The sequence below is a fragment of the Megalobrama amblycephala genome, linkage group LG6 (assembly GCF_018812025.1).
Source record: "Megalobrama amblycephala isolate DHTTF-2021 linkage group LG6, ASM1881202v1, whole genome shotgun sequence".
Lineage (NCBI taxonomy): Eukaryota > Metazoa > Chordata > Actinopteri > Cypriniformes > Xenocyprididae > Megalobrama > Megalobrama amblycephala.
Window position 1 is genome coordinate 29,101,976 of NC_063049.1, and position 16,900 is coordinate 29,118,875.

The window sequence follows — 16,900 nt, forward strand, 5'->3', positions numbered from 1 at the left end:
TACTTTAGGTGTGGGTTTGAGTTTGTAAAAGAATGAGGGGGGTGGGAAAGGACAAAGTCCACATCGGTCTTTGTGGACTCCATTATTTATTGTGGCAGTTCCAGCTTTCTCATGCCAGCCAAATATCAGAGTAGAAGTCGAACATGCTCGAGGGCATCAAGTGTGCGTGTGTATGTGAGAGAGAAAGAGAGAGAGAGAGAGAGTGCAAAAGCAGGAAATGAGAAATAATAAATACAGACTCAAATATAGACTCCTGAAATATTTTTTATGATATGCACATGCAACCTTGACTTCAGAGACTTTACTCTGACCATACATCACAATCATGAAAAAGTCAGAGAACACAAACGTAACAGTCTTTCTGTTCCCTTAACATGAAATGAAATTCAGAATATTGATCAGGTGTGTGTGTTTGTGTGTGTATGTGGTTAAAGCAGCTTGCAGACTGTTCACACTTCACTGATCGGACCCGGCTAACAAGGGACCCCTGAGTACTCTTCCATGCTCTGCGCTGCTGATGGTGATTAATTATTGAGTATTACTGCTCTCCTACACCACCTCCAGACACAGCACCACTAATCCCCTCACCAGACACACTCATTCTCAGTCAGGAGTCAAAAAAAAAAAAAGACAAGATAATAGGTGGTCAAAGGGCTAGCAAAGATAATGGATAGCAATAGGAGAGAAGAAAAGAGCCATGTGCAGGAAACTTGAGGTTTTCAATTTAAATTATGTCTGACATGACTTTACATGATGAAAGGTTTAGGTGTCTGCGGGGCTCCCACTTCTACTGACTATTCTAGTTGTTTTTGATGCTTGAAAAACATTGCTGCTTCGACTTATACGTGTAAAAGCATTTTGAGATTGACTCTCACATTGGCTACACGAGAATATAATGATATTTATAAAATACTCACTATAGAACTTTCTATGACTTTTGAGATTTAAATGACTTGCATGATTTTTCCAGGCATGGAAATCACCAATTTCCAATTCTCTGCTTTTCCATGACCGGGAAACCTGCCACTGGCACACCATGAATGGATAAATTAGTCAAATTAGCTATTTATGCAAGGACCAAACTATCTTCCAATGCATGAAAAACTATATACACATGTGCATGAATATATATTAGTTCACAACATGCATGATACTAGAAAATAATATATATACAACATGTACAAGTCAGAGATTAGAAACAATGTTTTTTATTTCAGGGCAATCCGGCAATCCACTGCTTTATTTCTGAGTGCTAAATGGATAGAATCATATAAAACAATGGAATAAAAGAATGTTATCATTCAGGCTGTGATATAAGCTTCAATGTTAAATAAAAATGATACCAAATAAATAACTGCTGAATTTATTTAAAAACAGATGCTGTGACCTAAACATTTTATTTGTGTATTTAATTATGTAGGCCTACTTTTTACAAATTTGAAAAGAAAAAAAGTATGACTGATGTTTCATAGATATAGCATATTTGTTTGAATTTTAATTCATTGGAATGCTTCTAATCACTGGTGCACATACACAAAAAATGAACTGAGACAAGATGTGTCACAAAAACTATGAGTTTCTGTAATTCAAATATTCTTTCAAGCACAACTCCTTTAGAAGTGAGTCATGGGGCCATAGCAATTTGTATGTTAATTATCAGCTTCAGTCAATACATTCTGGTTTACTGTTTGTGTTAATATACAATTGAGAATACTGTTGTTGGCTGAACCGTTTCAGTCTCCTGCTTCTCAGACTTGTCTGCTGAAAAAGACCCTAGTAATCTCACAAGTATTGCCTCTTGAGTTTCAGAAGAGGCACTCAACAGCATCTCAAACAGCGCTCCGATCTGCTGAGGTATTGGAATGAAACATCAGAGATTTCAATATGAACTCAAACTTTCTCATCAAATTCTGAACAAATTATCTGAGCTATGTCATTCATTTTAATACTAAGTCTCTGTACTATTACTGTATGTTAACAATTGTCTCATTTGTCTGGTTTTTATTTTCTTTCATCCGAGATTAAGTCTTAGATTGAATGAAAAATAACGGAAAACTCCATTAAGTTTCCAGAGTTCTAAAAAAAAAAAAAAAAAACAGCTTCTGAGCAGATAAATGTTATAATATAGTGATGCTCATAAAGCCTATTTGAATTTACCTCATGTGAATACAATTAAATTGGAAAAAGGAGACACAATAACTTCTGAAAACATTTAGGGTATCATTAAGAGGCCTCAAGAAGAAGCCTCACAAAGGAGGAAAATCCAATAATGTTGAGCAGAACACTTTTAAAAATGATACTATAATGTACAGAGAACTGTCAGTGTCATCAGTCACCAAATGATACTCCAGTGCCCAAACCAATTCCATTCCAAAAAGACCAATAACAGAATGTTGAATTTTTAACATTCCAACCTACAATCAAATCGTAGCATGATAATGCAACTCCAAATCATACCCTACTCCCGTGTTCTGAATTATGTATACAACATACTGGAATGATTTCAGAAGTACATATTTGAATCTCAGTAGATAAAAGATGTGACCTATTCAAAATACACTGTAGTTAAGTTTAATAAACACTGTGGTTGAGTTTAATGGGGTCATATGCAACATCCTACAATTAACAGTTCAAAAGTTACTGCAACAGCCTATTATTAAAGACTGTAAGTGATTTACTTTTTTTTATTATTATTAAAATATACTGTGGGGTCTGAGACCACATTGGAAATCTGGGATGTTTAAAAGCATGAGTAAAAAATTTAAGATTCTGCACTATTTCTAAGTTGCTAATGAGCAAATTTGTCAAATTGATGTGAATTATTTTGTACAAAAGGTAAAATGTTCTTTCATTTAAGCACAAGACGTTCTTTGGATCATTCTCAAATCATGCTGGAGAACATGATCATCAGTTTTTACACAATCTTGTGGAGTTCACGCCAGCTCAAGTGCTGCTGTCATTAAAGCAAAAGGAGGACAAACTAAATACTAAGACATTATGCATGTCATTAATTTTTCAATTAAAATTTCCCATCAAAATGCTATTCTAATCTAATTTGAAGTGAAAAGTTTTGCATTGAACTCTCACTACTGGTCTAAGACTTCAGAACCCCACTGTACAGTGTTTAAATGTGTCTTTTTCTCTGTTTTTCTCTGGGGAAATTAGTATTCTAGCTCATTCCAAATCTACATCCTGACCAATGCTTTCAGAATTACTGTGATTGTCATTATGGGACTACTTTTCTAACTCGTGACTAGGTTCCTGACTCAGTTTCGCCAATGTAAATGATTGCACCATCTCATTTACAAGGAGAGGACTGAAAATTGAGGCAGATTCTCAATTCCATCAAAGGTTGTCAGCCCTAGAATCCCTTGCATTTGTCATGAGCTTATACTTCAAGGTTAAATGGCGGGAGAGAGAAGCAAAAATGAGGCTCCTCTCAAATTGCGGCCACCACCAAGTCATATGAATAAAATCGAGAAACTTTGAAGACATAAACATCAGGTGTTGAATTCTACTGTCTGTCTGAAATCAATAATGAATAAATGAACATTCAGAGATATTTTATGAGTAAAATCAGTGTAGGAAGTTGTAAAAGCTGAATACTCTCGTTGTACTGCAAACACACTGTTACCAACATATAATATGAGACTAAATTGGGTCTACACAAACACACACTCAAACGGATTCACACACTGCAGGTTTCAGTACTATTCGGTGGGAATCAGTGAGGATTCTGACAGTTTGACAGTCTTAAGGGAGAGAGAAAGTGACAGTAATAGAGAGGGAGAGAGCTAGAGAAAAAAAAAAAACAAGGAAAGATTACATGTCAGACTTCATCAGCAACAGGAAAACCAGCAGTAAATGAGTTTGTATGCATGTGTCAATGCGAGTCGACTTGCATATTCTGCGCATACAAATATACAAATAAATGAACTCATTGTTCTTATTTATTTGTGTGCACGTGTCGTTTGTACGTCCTTCAAATTGAAATTCCCTACATGAGTTATGAAAATATGGGATGCGAAAGCTCTGATGCGTGATGCATCACCTCCACAGGTGCACTCCAAATGTAAAGCACACCATCAAGGTCAGGAAACCACGATGGACTTTCCCAAAAACCCAACAACTTCTCATCAACTCAAATCAATGCATTCTCTTCTCGTATTACTAACTGATCGCAATTCTTTTGAGACCCAATCAATCAGCATGGACCACAGGTCATAAACATCACCAGGACGAGAGCTGACAAGAGCCCTCAACCCAAAGGATTCCAATAGAAGCCATTAACGAGAAGACAACAGAGAATGAGCTTATTGTTTCAATCATCTAGCAATCCACCTGAGTATCCTCTACTTGCTTCCTCACTTGCTGTACTTGACTTTAATGGCCTGAGAGCTCAAACTGTTTTATAATGAGGGCTTTCCCACAGCATACTCTCCTCATTATGCACACAAACACACATATACACACAGATAGAGGCTTCTTATTGATATTGTGCCCAGTAAAGTGGTCCCTAAGAAACTGGTAGGGGGGTCTCAAGAGTGTGTTTTATTAGCCAGGAAAACAATACAACTATACTTCATACATGTAAACACTCACACGCACTCAGGAAACCTATAAACTTCCAAAGTTAACCCCATCCAAGATTTTTAGCCATTTAATGGCAACGATTGGCTCTGCAAACATGCTCCAATCCTACTGAAATTCAAAAGCGCAACAGTATCAGAACTCAACTACAATACAGAGTTCAATTTGAGTGCGTTCTGTGACGCATGCTTTTATCACACATTCCCACAGATCAGGGGCATCAGTTATAGTGTTTTTTCATTTTAGTCATACGTGAGTTGACCTGCTGATGTATCAAGACAGAGAAGGTTCTGACAGATGTGTTGTAGTTCAATGAAAGAGGGAGCTGTTCTTTCAGCACCACTCACAGTCAAATGGCCACATCACATCAAAGTGCATTTTAACATATTGGTTCTCGTGCAGATTCTTCTTCACAGATTTTATCGACAAGTGGCTAACTAATGCCCCTGGCCATTCAGTATAAGCCCATGACAGAACATGCCTTGTTTATTAATAGGCCATCCAAACGCCGCTGGTGATGGCATGCTCTATCGCCAGATCTCTTTGGAAACTTAAGTAGGGAACTGTGTGTGGGTCCATCTTCAAACTCACCCTAGGCAATAAGAGCCCCACCATGGGACTAGATGCATTCTTTATAACCGCACATACTGACACAATAAACCCGGGCTGTGCCCCATGCCACATTCAAACCTGAGTGACAGTTCCTTTAAGAGGAGTCAATGGCGCTGTCAAAGACAATTTTCGCTAGCATTTCATCAGTGTATTCTAGGCACACGTTTGCGGAAATAACCTAAAGTAATCATTAGCATTAGGAGATTGGCTTGTTTATACTAATAATGCATCAAATGGAGGAAGTCTACATGTTTGATTGAGAATTTTTGCGGGTGCACGAGGTAAAAGAGGGCAATGTGAGCTTTTGAATCTGCATCCATGACGAGCGTAATCCACACGCCTTGGGTGTGTTCTCACATGACTCTTGGATTGTAACAGCAACACTAGGCCAGCCAAAAGGGTTTTCATGCTACGCTTAACTGGGTTAAGGCCACTGTTAACCCTGGGTTAAGCAACTTTCACACTTATTTTGAAAGAGGGTTAGCAAGGCTTTTAACCCTGGGTTATGAAGCCCTGCTTTAGGCTTCTGCAGTGCTAACACCTTATAAACTGGTATACAGTGAGAAATGATGCAGAAATATTACAGTGAGTTGTTTAGCAACATTGAACTAATTATAAACGAACAGAGCTTACCTCATTAAGTATTCATGAGCTTTGTGGTACACAAACTTTCACGTTATGTTTTTCCCCTCAGAGAGACTAATGTAGAACAGTGACAAAATGCGTTAACAAGGGATGATAGGAATGTATTAAAGTATCATTTTTGTTGTGTTTTATAAGGTTTAAGACAACCAGAGCGGATCTATGTGGCGACTGTTACATAGATGAACAAGTAGTTATTAATACAGGGTGTGTGCTGTATTTGTCCAATCTATGTACATTGACTCGTCGTTTACAAATGTGCAGTGAGAAATAACCCAGGATTACGTTAGCCAATGTTAAGATTTAACCTAGGTTAACAATTTCAAGCATGGAAAGCTCAATAATGCGGTATTAGAACGATACAGTGAGTTATTTAGCAGAAGTCAAACAATCATAAGCTAAACAATTGTTTGCCTCATTAAATATTAATGCCACATAAACTGACTCTCTGCATTGTTTCAAGGGAGTTGTTGAAAATGTTTAAAAGGTGGAACAGTGACTCTAACGCGTTAACCAGAGTGAGGAAGAGACTAATGTTTTTTCAAAATTGGTCCGAAAAGTTCATACACGACAGGTCGCGTGCAATATTTGTCCAATCGATGTTACTGACATCATTAATATGCAAATAAGAACGATAACCCGCGGTTCACAAATGTGAAGTGCGAAATCACCTGACTACCCAGAGTTAAATACTAACCAAGGGCAGTGATTGGGCAGTGATTGAGCAGTGGGAAACAGTAAACAAGGTAACCCAGCAGGGATTAAGTTAACCCCGGAATAAAAATGACCCTGGGTTTATAATTTCAAATGTGAAAAGCCCACGAGAGGTCTAACCAGCCGGTGTCGGCACAGATACTCATGCGCACGCTCTCTTTCGCTCACTCTCTTGCAGACTGTGATCAGACGCCACTGCAGTGTGTGTGAGAAAGAGTGAGTGTGTGTGCGTGCGTGTGTGTGTTCTGTCCGTACCATCGCAGGAGGGTGCAATACTCCCGCAAACACCGCCTTTAAACAAGCCATCTCAAACGCTGCCGCACATCACGTTGCGTTTTTTACATTTATTTAGAGTCATTCCAAACTACAACGAGATTATGTATATGCTTGTAATGTAACTGTGGTTTGTCACACACCGCACAGCTGGAATAAAATGTTAAACCTTAGTTTAGTCAGTAGCTAATGAAATTACCCCGATTAAAACCTCGTCTTTTTTGCGCGTATGAAAAGTCCGCTGATCACATTGAGATTTTCACTGGTTCCCACCTGAAATTCTGCCTTAGGTAGGCTATGGGTAAATGCGAAGAACAAATGTTCAGTTTACATTTTCCCCTAAAAAACTGTAGAACTTGTAGAACAATTAAAATGTTTCTAAATTGTGCCATTATTTTCATGTCAGTGAAGCATATTTCTGCCCTCATTTTGGATGTCTTGAGTTTGTTTATAATTCTCATTAATCTCAATGAGGATTCTTAATAGTCGCATTAGGCTACTGTAATACAGTAGCCTAATAAGAAACGTCCAGTCTTGACACATTGATTTTGAAAAATATGTATAAATTAAAGGCAGGACAGCAAAAACTACTTTTATATAATTACAGCTATATACGTTTACGTTTTCACATTAATACTAATATTAAGGGGGGGGGGGGGGGGGTCGATCGATTGAATGCTGAATAGTCGTGAAATACCGTCACAATCAAATTCTAATGATGCCAAATACGGCTTACTGTCTTTCACAAAACATTATTTCCCATTTATTTATTTATTTTTTAATTTAGGTGAAATATGATCCGGACATGTTGTTGACAGGTTTCATTCTACAATTCAACCTTGATGAAAAGGAGTTGTCATTATTTAGGCGTCAAACTCCACATTTACATGATTTCGATATTTTCTAACGGTTATAGTACATAGCATCTTCACGAGCCGGAGCAAATCAACTAGCCACCCCCGCATCACCATGAAACCTCTCCACTTCAAACTTCGCATGGGTAACTAAAACAGAGCGCGAGCTTACCGTCAGCCAACGTCCAAAAATTGATCCGCGGTCAGTCAGTAAGACACTTGAAAACGGAATGAACGCGCATCACGATGAATGAGGAATCTGACCAAATCATCCATCCGAACAGAGAAATTCACCAGCTGATAGTTTATTCCAATACAGACGCTGCCTTAAGGAGAATTTAAAGGATTTCCAGGGGTTTCTATGACTTCATAATGCATTAAGAACTCAAAGGTGCTGAAGAGGGACCCATGACCGCGCGCCCTCATCCAGCGGACAGTCGGTCGCTCCTGCGCATTCCGTGGCGCGCCGTGCGCTCGTCGGTCAGAGGGATGATTTGAGATGTCTCAGGTATCCGGCAGCGAGAGCTCCTGTGGGGGTTTCCTCTTCAAGACGCGCTGTGTGCGCTCGCTGCTGTGGGAGATTTCTCCATGGTCCTAAAGTCCGCCCCAAAACTAAGCCTGCGTGCGCAACGACTGTGGTGGGCTGCATGTATTTATGAACATCTTCAGTTAAAGGAATAGCTCACCCCCTAAAAATAAACATTCTGTCATCATTTACTTACCCTCATGTCGCTCCAGAACTTCATGACTTACTTTCTTCTGCGGAAAACAAAAGGCAGATTTATTTTTGCTTTCTTCTGGCACAAAGAAAGCCTGTCGCTATATTCGACCAGTGGATTTCAAGTTGCAAAACTGTCAAAAAGCACCTTAAGTTCCACAAAAAAAAGTCCATATGAGTCGTGCATTATAAGTCTTCTTAAGTCATATTACAGTTTTGTGCAAAAGAGATTTAAGCCGTTATTCACTGAAAATATTACCCTCTCCCTTTTAAAGCACCTTACAACTAATGTCATCAAAGCAATATGTGTTTAAGCTGGAGCTCATGTAAGAGAATACTGTAATTATGTAAACGTGGTTATAGGGTAATAATACTCACAGTAAAATGTGTAGTACACAGGCATGTTTATTGCATTTATTCTGCTCTGACCAAAGTGTGCATGCACTAGTGTTGACAGGTCAGAAAACATACAATAACAGAAGAAGCCACTTGGCCTTCAGCAACAAATAAAATGTCAGCCTACAAATAAAAATGTTGTCCCATGCAGGAAAGTTTAGTGATGGCCCTGAAATGCTGCTCTTTTAGGAAAAAGTTTATTCTTAGAGCTTTATGTGATGTGTTTTACTGATGGCTGGAAGCACCAAAAGTAAGAGATTATGGTTATGTTATAAAAAAAAAAAACTTTGAAGCAGGTAAATAAAAACCATAGCAACAAACAGACCTACTCCTTTTGAATGTAACATTTTGTGTTTTGGTGAATAGCAACAAAATAGCAGTAAACCGACCACATTTTTTAGCAAATAATCAAAGTAATGCAAGAAGCAAGTAAACAACATTGAAAATGTAATATAAAATCTTAATCTGCTTATTCTTTTCTTTGATTATTGGCAATAATCAGACCATTGGTGTGCATGTAAACACAGCCACTGGTCATATCTGAATGCACATGAATGCAAATGAGATTTGACAGCTACTGCAGAAGGAAAGCTGCTCGGTGAATAACAAATTCAATTTCAGTCTGTTCCTCACACAAAGTTATTGCATGACTTCAGAAAACTTAATATAGCCAGAAGTCATATCTACTACACGTACAGTTCTTTTATGGTGCCTTTTTAGAAAAGTGCAGGAGTCTGCTCTGTATAGGAGCAGAAAAATATTTTTTTTAATTATTATATATATATATATATATATATATATATATATATATATATATATATATATATATATATATATATATATATATATATATATATATATATATATATATATATATATATATATATATATATATATACACACACACACACTACCGCTCAAAAGTTTGGGATCGGTAAGATTTTTAATGTTTTTGAAAGAAGTTTTGTCTGCTCACAAAGGCTTAATTTATTTAATTAAAAATACAGTAAAAACAGTAATATTGTGAAAAATTATTACAATTTAAAATAACTGTTTTCTATTTGAATATATTTTACAAAGTAATTTATTCTCGTGTTGGCAAAGCTGAATTTTCAGCATCATTACTCCAGTCTTCAGTGTCACATGATCCTTTAGAAATCATTCTAATATGATGATTAGTTCCTCAAGAAATATTTGTTATTATTATCAATGTTTAAAACAGTTGTGTACTTTTTTTTTCAGGATTCCTTGATGAATAGAAAGTTCAAAAGAACAGCATTTATCTAAAATACAAAACTTTTGTAACATTTTACACTACCGTTCAAAAGTTTGGGGTCAGTAAGAATTTTTATTTTTATTTTTTTGAAAAGAAATTAAAGAAATGAATACTTTTATTCAGCAAGGATGCATTAAATCAATCAAAAGTGACAGTAGAGACATTTATAATGTTACAAAAGATTAGATTTCAAATAAACACAGTTCTTTTGAACTTTCTATTCATCAAAGAATCCTGAAAAAAACATAATATACACAAATATTTTTTACAATTGTAAACAATAAATGTTTCTTGAGCAGCAAATTGACATATTAGAATGATTTCTGAAGGATCATGTGACACTGAAGACTGGATTAACGATGCTGAAAATTCAGCTTTGCCAACACAAGAACAAATTACATTTTCAAATATTTTCAAATAGAAAACAGTCATTTTAATAATAATATTTCAAAATATTACTGTTTTTACTGTATTTTTAATTTAGTAAATGCACCCTTGGTGAGCAGACAAAACTCTTTGATCTTACCGATCCCAAACTTTTGAGCGGTAGTGTATATATATGTAATTTTTTGGAATTTATTTAAACTGTTGCATTTGCTTTTGCCGTTTGACCAGCCTCACGGTGAAATGGTGTAAGCGTCCAGTCTTTGGAACCAGGTTTTATAGTGCAGTGTGTGGAAAGAGATTACTGTAGATGTACAGTTCAGAATCGGCCTTACAAGAGATTGAGCTGTATGACATCAGCGGAGTGGGCAGCAGATACTGGAAGTTATAAAAACACGTGGACAGTATGCAGGAGAGAACTCTCTCCCTTGGGCAGGAGGAATATACAGAGAGAAATGTGTGTGGTTTTATGGATGAGAGAAGAGAGAGAGGTAAAGAAACAAGCGAAACCAGAGAAAGAGTGTGTGTTTGTGTGTGTTTGTGTTCTGAGTGGGCTTTTCTTCTGCTGTGAACCTCCTCATTGTTATGCAACTCACAGAGCGAGAGACTCACCCTGGACAGGACAGCAAAGTGTTTTGGAAAAGACTCTCTCTCTCTCTCCCTCACACACACACTCACTCACACACATACACACCAATGCACACACCTGGGTCTCAAGGCTGTCTCTTTTCAGAACACATGTATAAATGCACACACATACATACACACATACATAAGTTTAAAGGAATAGTTTACCTAAAAATGAAAAAGAATATTTACTTACCTTCATATTGCTCCAAACCTGACTTCAATTCTTCTGTGAAATAAAATAAAAATAGATAAAATATAAACATAATGTCCTGGATACTCTTTTTACTCAGTTACTGGATGTAGATTTGTTGTTACTGTTACTGTGTTTTAAAATAGTATTTTAATCTGCAAACAGATGATGCTAGATATTTTCTCAGAATTTGTCTGAAGTTACATTTAACCAGCTGGTCTCAAGCTAATTTTAGTGGATGAAGAACATCCCTGTGGTTAAATGTCTCTCTGAATGATGTTCAAATCATATACTGTAGTATACAGTATACAATGGTCTGTCTCTCTGTGTTCCTATCTGTCTGTCATAGTGGCTGGGTCTAATATAATTTTAACGGAAATTAGAAGGGAAAGGAGAATGACACAAGAGGTTTTATCAGCTATTTTAAGCCTTTCCCCAAAAAGACAGAATTCATTTTTCATACAGTTGGTGATTTTTTTTCAGGGGCTTCTAAAGGTCTTTTGTCATTTCATTAGGTTGAATACATGCAGTTGTTAGGGTGTGAGGAAGTGAGAAAAGATGCAATACCTAATACACTACACACACAATAAAGTTCCTTAATGGCATCTATAGTTCAATGAACAACCTTTGACATCTATGTAACTTTCTTTTGCACTAAAGGTTCTTTAAATTGGAAAAACGCTCATAAGATTATTAAAATGTTCTTCAAACTAAGAAAAAAATGGTTCTTTTAAGAACTGTTCATTTAAAGATTCTTCGAGAAACCTAAAATGGTTCTTCTGTATAAACACTTTTTGGAAACTTTATTTTTAAAGGGGTGATATAATGCCATTTTTACAAGATGTAAAATAAGTCTCTGATGTCCCCAGAGTGTGTATGTTAAAGGTGCCGTAGAACGTCTTTTTAAAAGATGTAATATAAGTCTAAGGTGTCTCCTGAATGTGTCTGTGAAGTTTCAGCTCAAAATACCCCATAGATTTTTTTAAATTAATTTTTTTAACTGCCTATTTTGAGCCATAATTATATATGCACCGATTTCTTGCGCGGCCCCTTTAAATCTCGTGCTCCCCGCCCCCGAGCTTGCGCTTGCCTTAACCAGCATAAACAAAGTTCACACAGCTAATATAACCCTCAAAATGGATCTTTACCAAGTGTTCGTCATGGAGCATGTCTAATCGCGTAAGTACAGTGTTTATTTGGATGTTTACATTTGATGAGTTTGATGGTGCTCCGTGGCTAAAGCTAACATTACACACTGTTGGAGAGATTTATAAAGAATGAAGCTGTGTTTATGAATTATACAGACTGCAAGTGTTTAAAAAATGAAAATAACGACAGTCTTGTCTCTGTGAATACAGTAATAAACGATGGTAACTTTAACCACATTTAACAGTACATTAGCAACATGCTAACGAAACATTTAGAAAGGCAATTTACAAATATCACTAAAAATATCATGTAATCATGGATCATGTCAGTTATTATTGCCTCATCTGCCATTTTTCGCTATTGTTCTTGCTTACTTACCTAGTCTGATGATTCAGCTGTGCACAGATCCAGACGTTAATACCGGCTGCCCTTGTCTAATGCCTTGAACATGAGCTGACATATGCAAATATTGGGGTCATACATATTAATGATCCCGACTGTTACATAACAGTCGGTGTTATGTTGAGATTCGCCTGTTCATCGGAGGTCTTTTAAACAAATGAGATTTATATAAGAAGGAGGAAACAATGATGTTTGAGACTCACTGTATGTCATTTCCATGTACTGAACTCTTGTTATTTAACTATGCCAAGATAAATTCAATTTTTAATTCTAGGGCACCTTTAAGTTTAAGCTCAAAATACCCCACAGATAATTTTTTATAGCATGTTAAATTTGTCACTTTCTGAGGGTGAGCAAAAACATTTTTGTGTGTCCCTTTAAATGCAAATGAGCTGCTGCTCCTAAGCAGAGGGCGGGGTTTCAAGATCTTGTGTTAGCACATAGTGTTAGCAGCGCCGATTACCTCATGAAGACTCACTGAAAATGTCAGAAACTGTTCAGCCTTTTATGTTCAAACCAGAGTCAGACAATGATGGAGAGATGCAGGAAGAAGTGACAACATATAGAATGCAACAGGATATTTCTGAATGGTTAGTTGCTTAATTTATGTAGCTGATGTGGAGTTAACTATCTTAAAGTCATTAATTAGCATATTCTATATGATACTCTATAAATCGCTCAATTGGGAACTGTTGTAAGATCCTACAGAGCCAGAGAATATATGCTGCATGAAGATAGAACATGTATAGTTTAGTTTAATTACGGTTATAACTTATGTTGTCATCTTGCATTTATGACATGCTATTGCATTTTTGTTATATACTGTATTGTAATAACATGGCCCCACCCCTTTGTTACGTGTTCTCTGGGTCAGGGTTTATGTAAATTTTAGGGTTAGTGATGTCACCGACTCAGGAAGAAGCTCATTGTAGTCCCTACCAGCTGTTTGTTGTAGTTCTTAAACAGAATTCTTTAAAAGAAAACATCTCCCTTTGCTTTGAACTTTGAGCGTCCTAACTTTGCAGATGTTGTTGGTACTCTAACAGCAACATTACACACTAACTAAAGTTAAAAAAGTGAAATCATAATCAACCACCCCTTTAAGAGTTCAAACAGCATAAATGAGAATGTCTGTAACATCCTCAATATTTTGTAGTGGAGCAAGAAAGACAGGAAAAAAATAAATAAATACAAGACAAAAAACTGAAGTTTGACATTTGCACCACCGAATGGAATGGACAAATTAATGACTGTTTTCAAACAGGTTTCTTCAAGCAGTCCCCCTTATCTACCACTGGTCCTCAAACAGACAGTCCCACCCCCAAACTAGTGCCATTCAGGGAAATCAACATAGGAATTGCTTCCTTATTTTTGTTTCTGCATATTAAGCTGGGAAAAGAGAGTCACAAGATATTTTAACATAAAAATACAATTGAAATAAAACATTTTAAATTAAAATATAATTACACTCCAACTATAAGTAAATCCTGAATCTGCATAAAGGGCAACATACTGATTTTATGACTGCTTAAATCTGAATAACTAAGAACATTACCTCACATATAATGTGCTACAATAGCACAATATGGCAAAAGTATGAGAAAAATACCAGCTTAGTTAAAATGACTTTGCTAAACCTCACGACACATGAAGAACTGTACTAATTCTTATGTATTAAAATTTTTCAAATGCTATACTTATATCTGAAAACATAATGTGTTCTCAACACTGAAGTGGACATGTTCTGATATGATAATGTTTGACTGGTGTCAATCATTTTAATGTAATTGTGCTCATGTTTGTCCGTGAGGATAAGATACAGTGAACACAATAATGCGATTTGACGTTTAAATGTGATCTCATCCCTGATGCTCAACGCATAAGTTACACCCAAGGAGGTCTGAATACCTGGAGAGAGCGTTAGCATTTCCATTCATCTCAATAGCAGATGCTCAGCTGGTGTATTCAGCCCCTGAAGTACACAACCTGCAACCTGCCATCTTTGCTCCTGGGCACTCAGTTCCTACATATTTTGAGCTGCTACAATACATGACATATTTATCCAAACCTGTATTAAAAGTGCAAAATAACCACATTTATTTCTGAGATAACTAGATGGCACCATACTGAAATAAAGGCACGCAACGCATAAAATGTTCAGTTACTGTTTGTAAACACAACATTCAAATTTGGCCCCTTCTCGTGGGTGGTACACTGCCACAAGTGCACCCTAATAAACAATAACTATGTGTCATCATTAAAATGGAATATAACTGTCTAGTAATCTGTCGAATTACAGATATCAGTCAATAAAGCAATAACATAAGTAAATTGTGTCGAGACAAAACTTTAAAACATTACAGACTTTAAAGTCCCGCCTTTACATGCACCACCCGTAGTTATTGGCTGGAATGAATGACTCACTCATTGGCCGAAAGTTGCAGCCCAGGAACGTCCTGAGCACAGCAATTCAAGAAGAAAGCAAGAAATTACAGGCACAGGGCAGTGTCCTTGTAGACACAAACACCACCAAATAATTCTAATGGATTATAAATAGGGATTATTTTTGTATGAGTCTATACTTTATCTTTTTAGAAAATTTTGCATGCAATGTAGTGAGCTGCTTACTGCCATTTGAAACGTTTATCATTGCATATTGCATACCGTTTCATATAATTATTTTTAAAATTTGTAGGCAGTTCACATTATATACTGCACAGTATGCAGTAAGCAGCAGCCTATGTTAGTAATCCATTCTGAAGAGCTATTCTCTTTCTCTGCCCTGTTTACCTGCAACAGCGTGTTTGTGTTTGCAGTGATCAAAGCCACTTTGATGTGTGTTACGTGTTAGCACGTGGGTTCCCAAAGTGGAATACGTGTCATCATTTTAGTCCATCCCTTCACTGCTGTAATCTGCATTGATTGGCTGAATCTAAGTGCTTCCCACTTAGCAATTCCTTCATTTGTAGTAAAGGAGACCATTCCCTGTGTTGAACTCCAAGCTTAATACACAGAGTTCATGGATATGTGTAAAAGGAAATCCCAATATATCTGTGAATTCCTCATGTGCAGCTTGCAGATGAACTGTTTCTTAGACCATATTATGTTTTTGCTGACTTGACACCCTTCAAGCTTAAAAAAGAAAAAGAAACAACAGTTCTTTGGCATCTGCGATATTAAAATGTCTGAAAAATGATAAGTCTTAATTAAGAGGTAATAATGTATTAATAATTCATAGATTATAGTATCCATCCTATACGCATGTGCGCGCACACACACACATCTCAACACCCGCCGAGAATTAAACACAGAAGAAGAGTAACAAAGGTAATTATCTTATTCTGGTTATGTGGGTTAATAAGGCTTTTTTTTCCTGAAGGCCACAAGATTAATGCGAGTCTATATAAAACCCCTCAGCTTTTGCCAAACTTGAGTTGAGTGTCCGACAGATTCCAGAACTTTCTGTGTGCCAGGGATAGAACTGCGTTAATGTAATTATGTGTGTCAAAGAGGAGCCTTTTAAAGGAACAGTTCACAAAATATGCCAAGTAATTTCAAATTAATTTTATTTTTATTTTTTTCCCCCATGGAGCACAAAAAGATGTTTTGGAGAATATATAATTTTGTCAACATAACTGGTTTATGTGTGAATCACACACAAGAATCACATTACAGATATACTGCAGAGGGGACAATTTTTCAGTGAATCATGACTGAAACATTCATTTTCTCACCAAGCTATTGCTATTTTTGTTTTTTTAGGGCTGTCAATTTAACATAATAAATTTGAACAATTCATTTTATTTTATATATATATATATATATATATATATATATATATATATATATATATATATATATATATATAAAAATAATTAACCATACTAAGTTAGTCATCAACATTTAAAAAAAAAAAAAAGAACAATCACTAATTATTAAAACATGTTAAAACATGTTTAAAATAGTGCATTTAACAATTAATTACAAAGAAATCTTAATGCATATAAACAATTAATTAAATTGGGCTGCAGGGCTGCCAATTTAACATGTTAATTTATTATGATTAATTA

General features: G+C 36.2%; 1 protein-coding gene across 4 annotated transcripts in view; it reads right to left on the bottom strand.

The window, feature by feature from the left end:
• il1rapl1a (interleukin 1 receptor accessory protein-like 1a) overlaps positions 1-16,900 on the bottom strand; it is a 122,800-nt gene that overhangs the window by 85,065 nt on the left and 20,835 nt on the right. Inside the window, exon 3 of one of the 4 annotated variants that reach the window (XM_048193744.1) lies at positions 11,283-11,315. The exons of 2 other annotated variants lie outside the window; for them this stretch is intronic. The gene's annotated coding sequence lies outside the window, so the exon portion shown is untranslated. Of the gene's footprint in view, positions 1-7,857; positions 8,933-11,282; positions 11,316-16,900 lie in introns of those variants that run through there. One more of the 4 variants, XM_048193743.1, reaches the window with a different exon arrangement.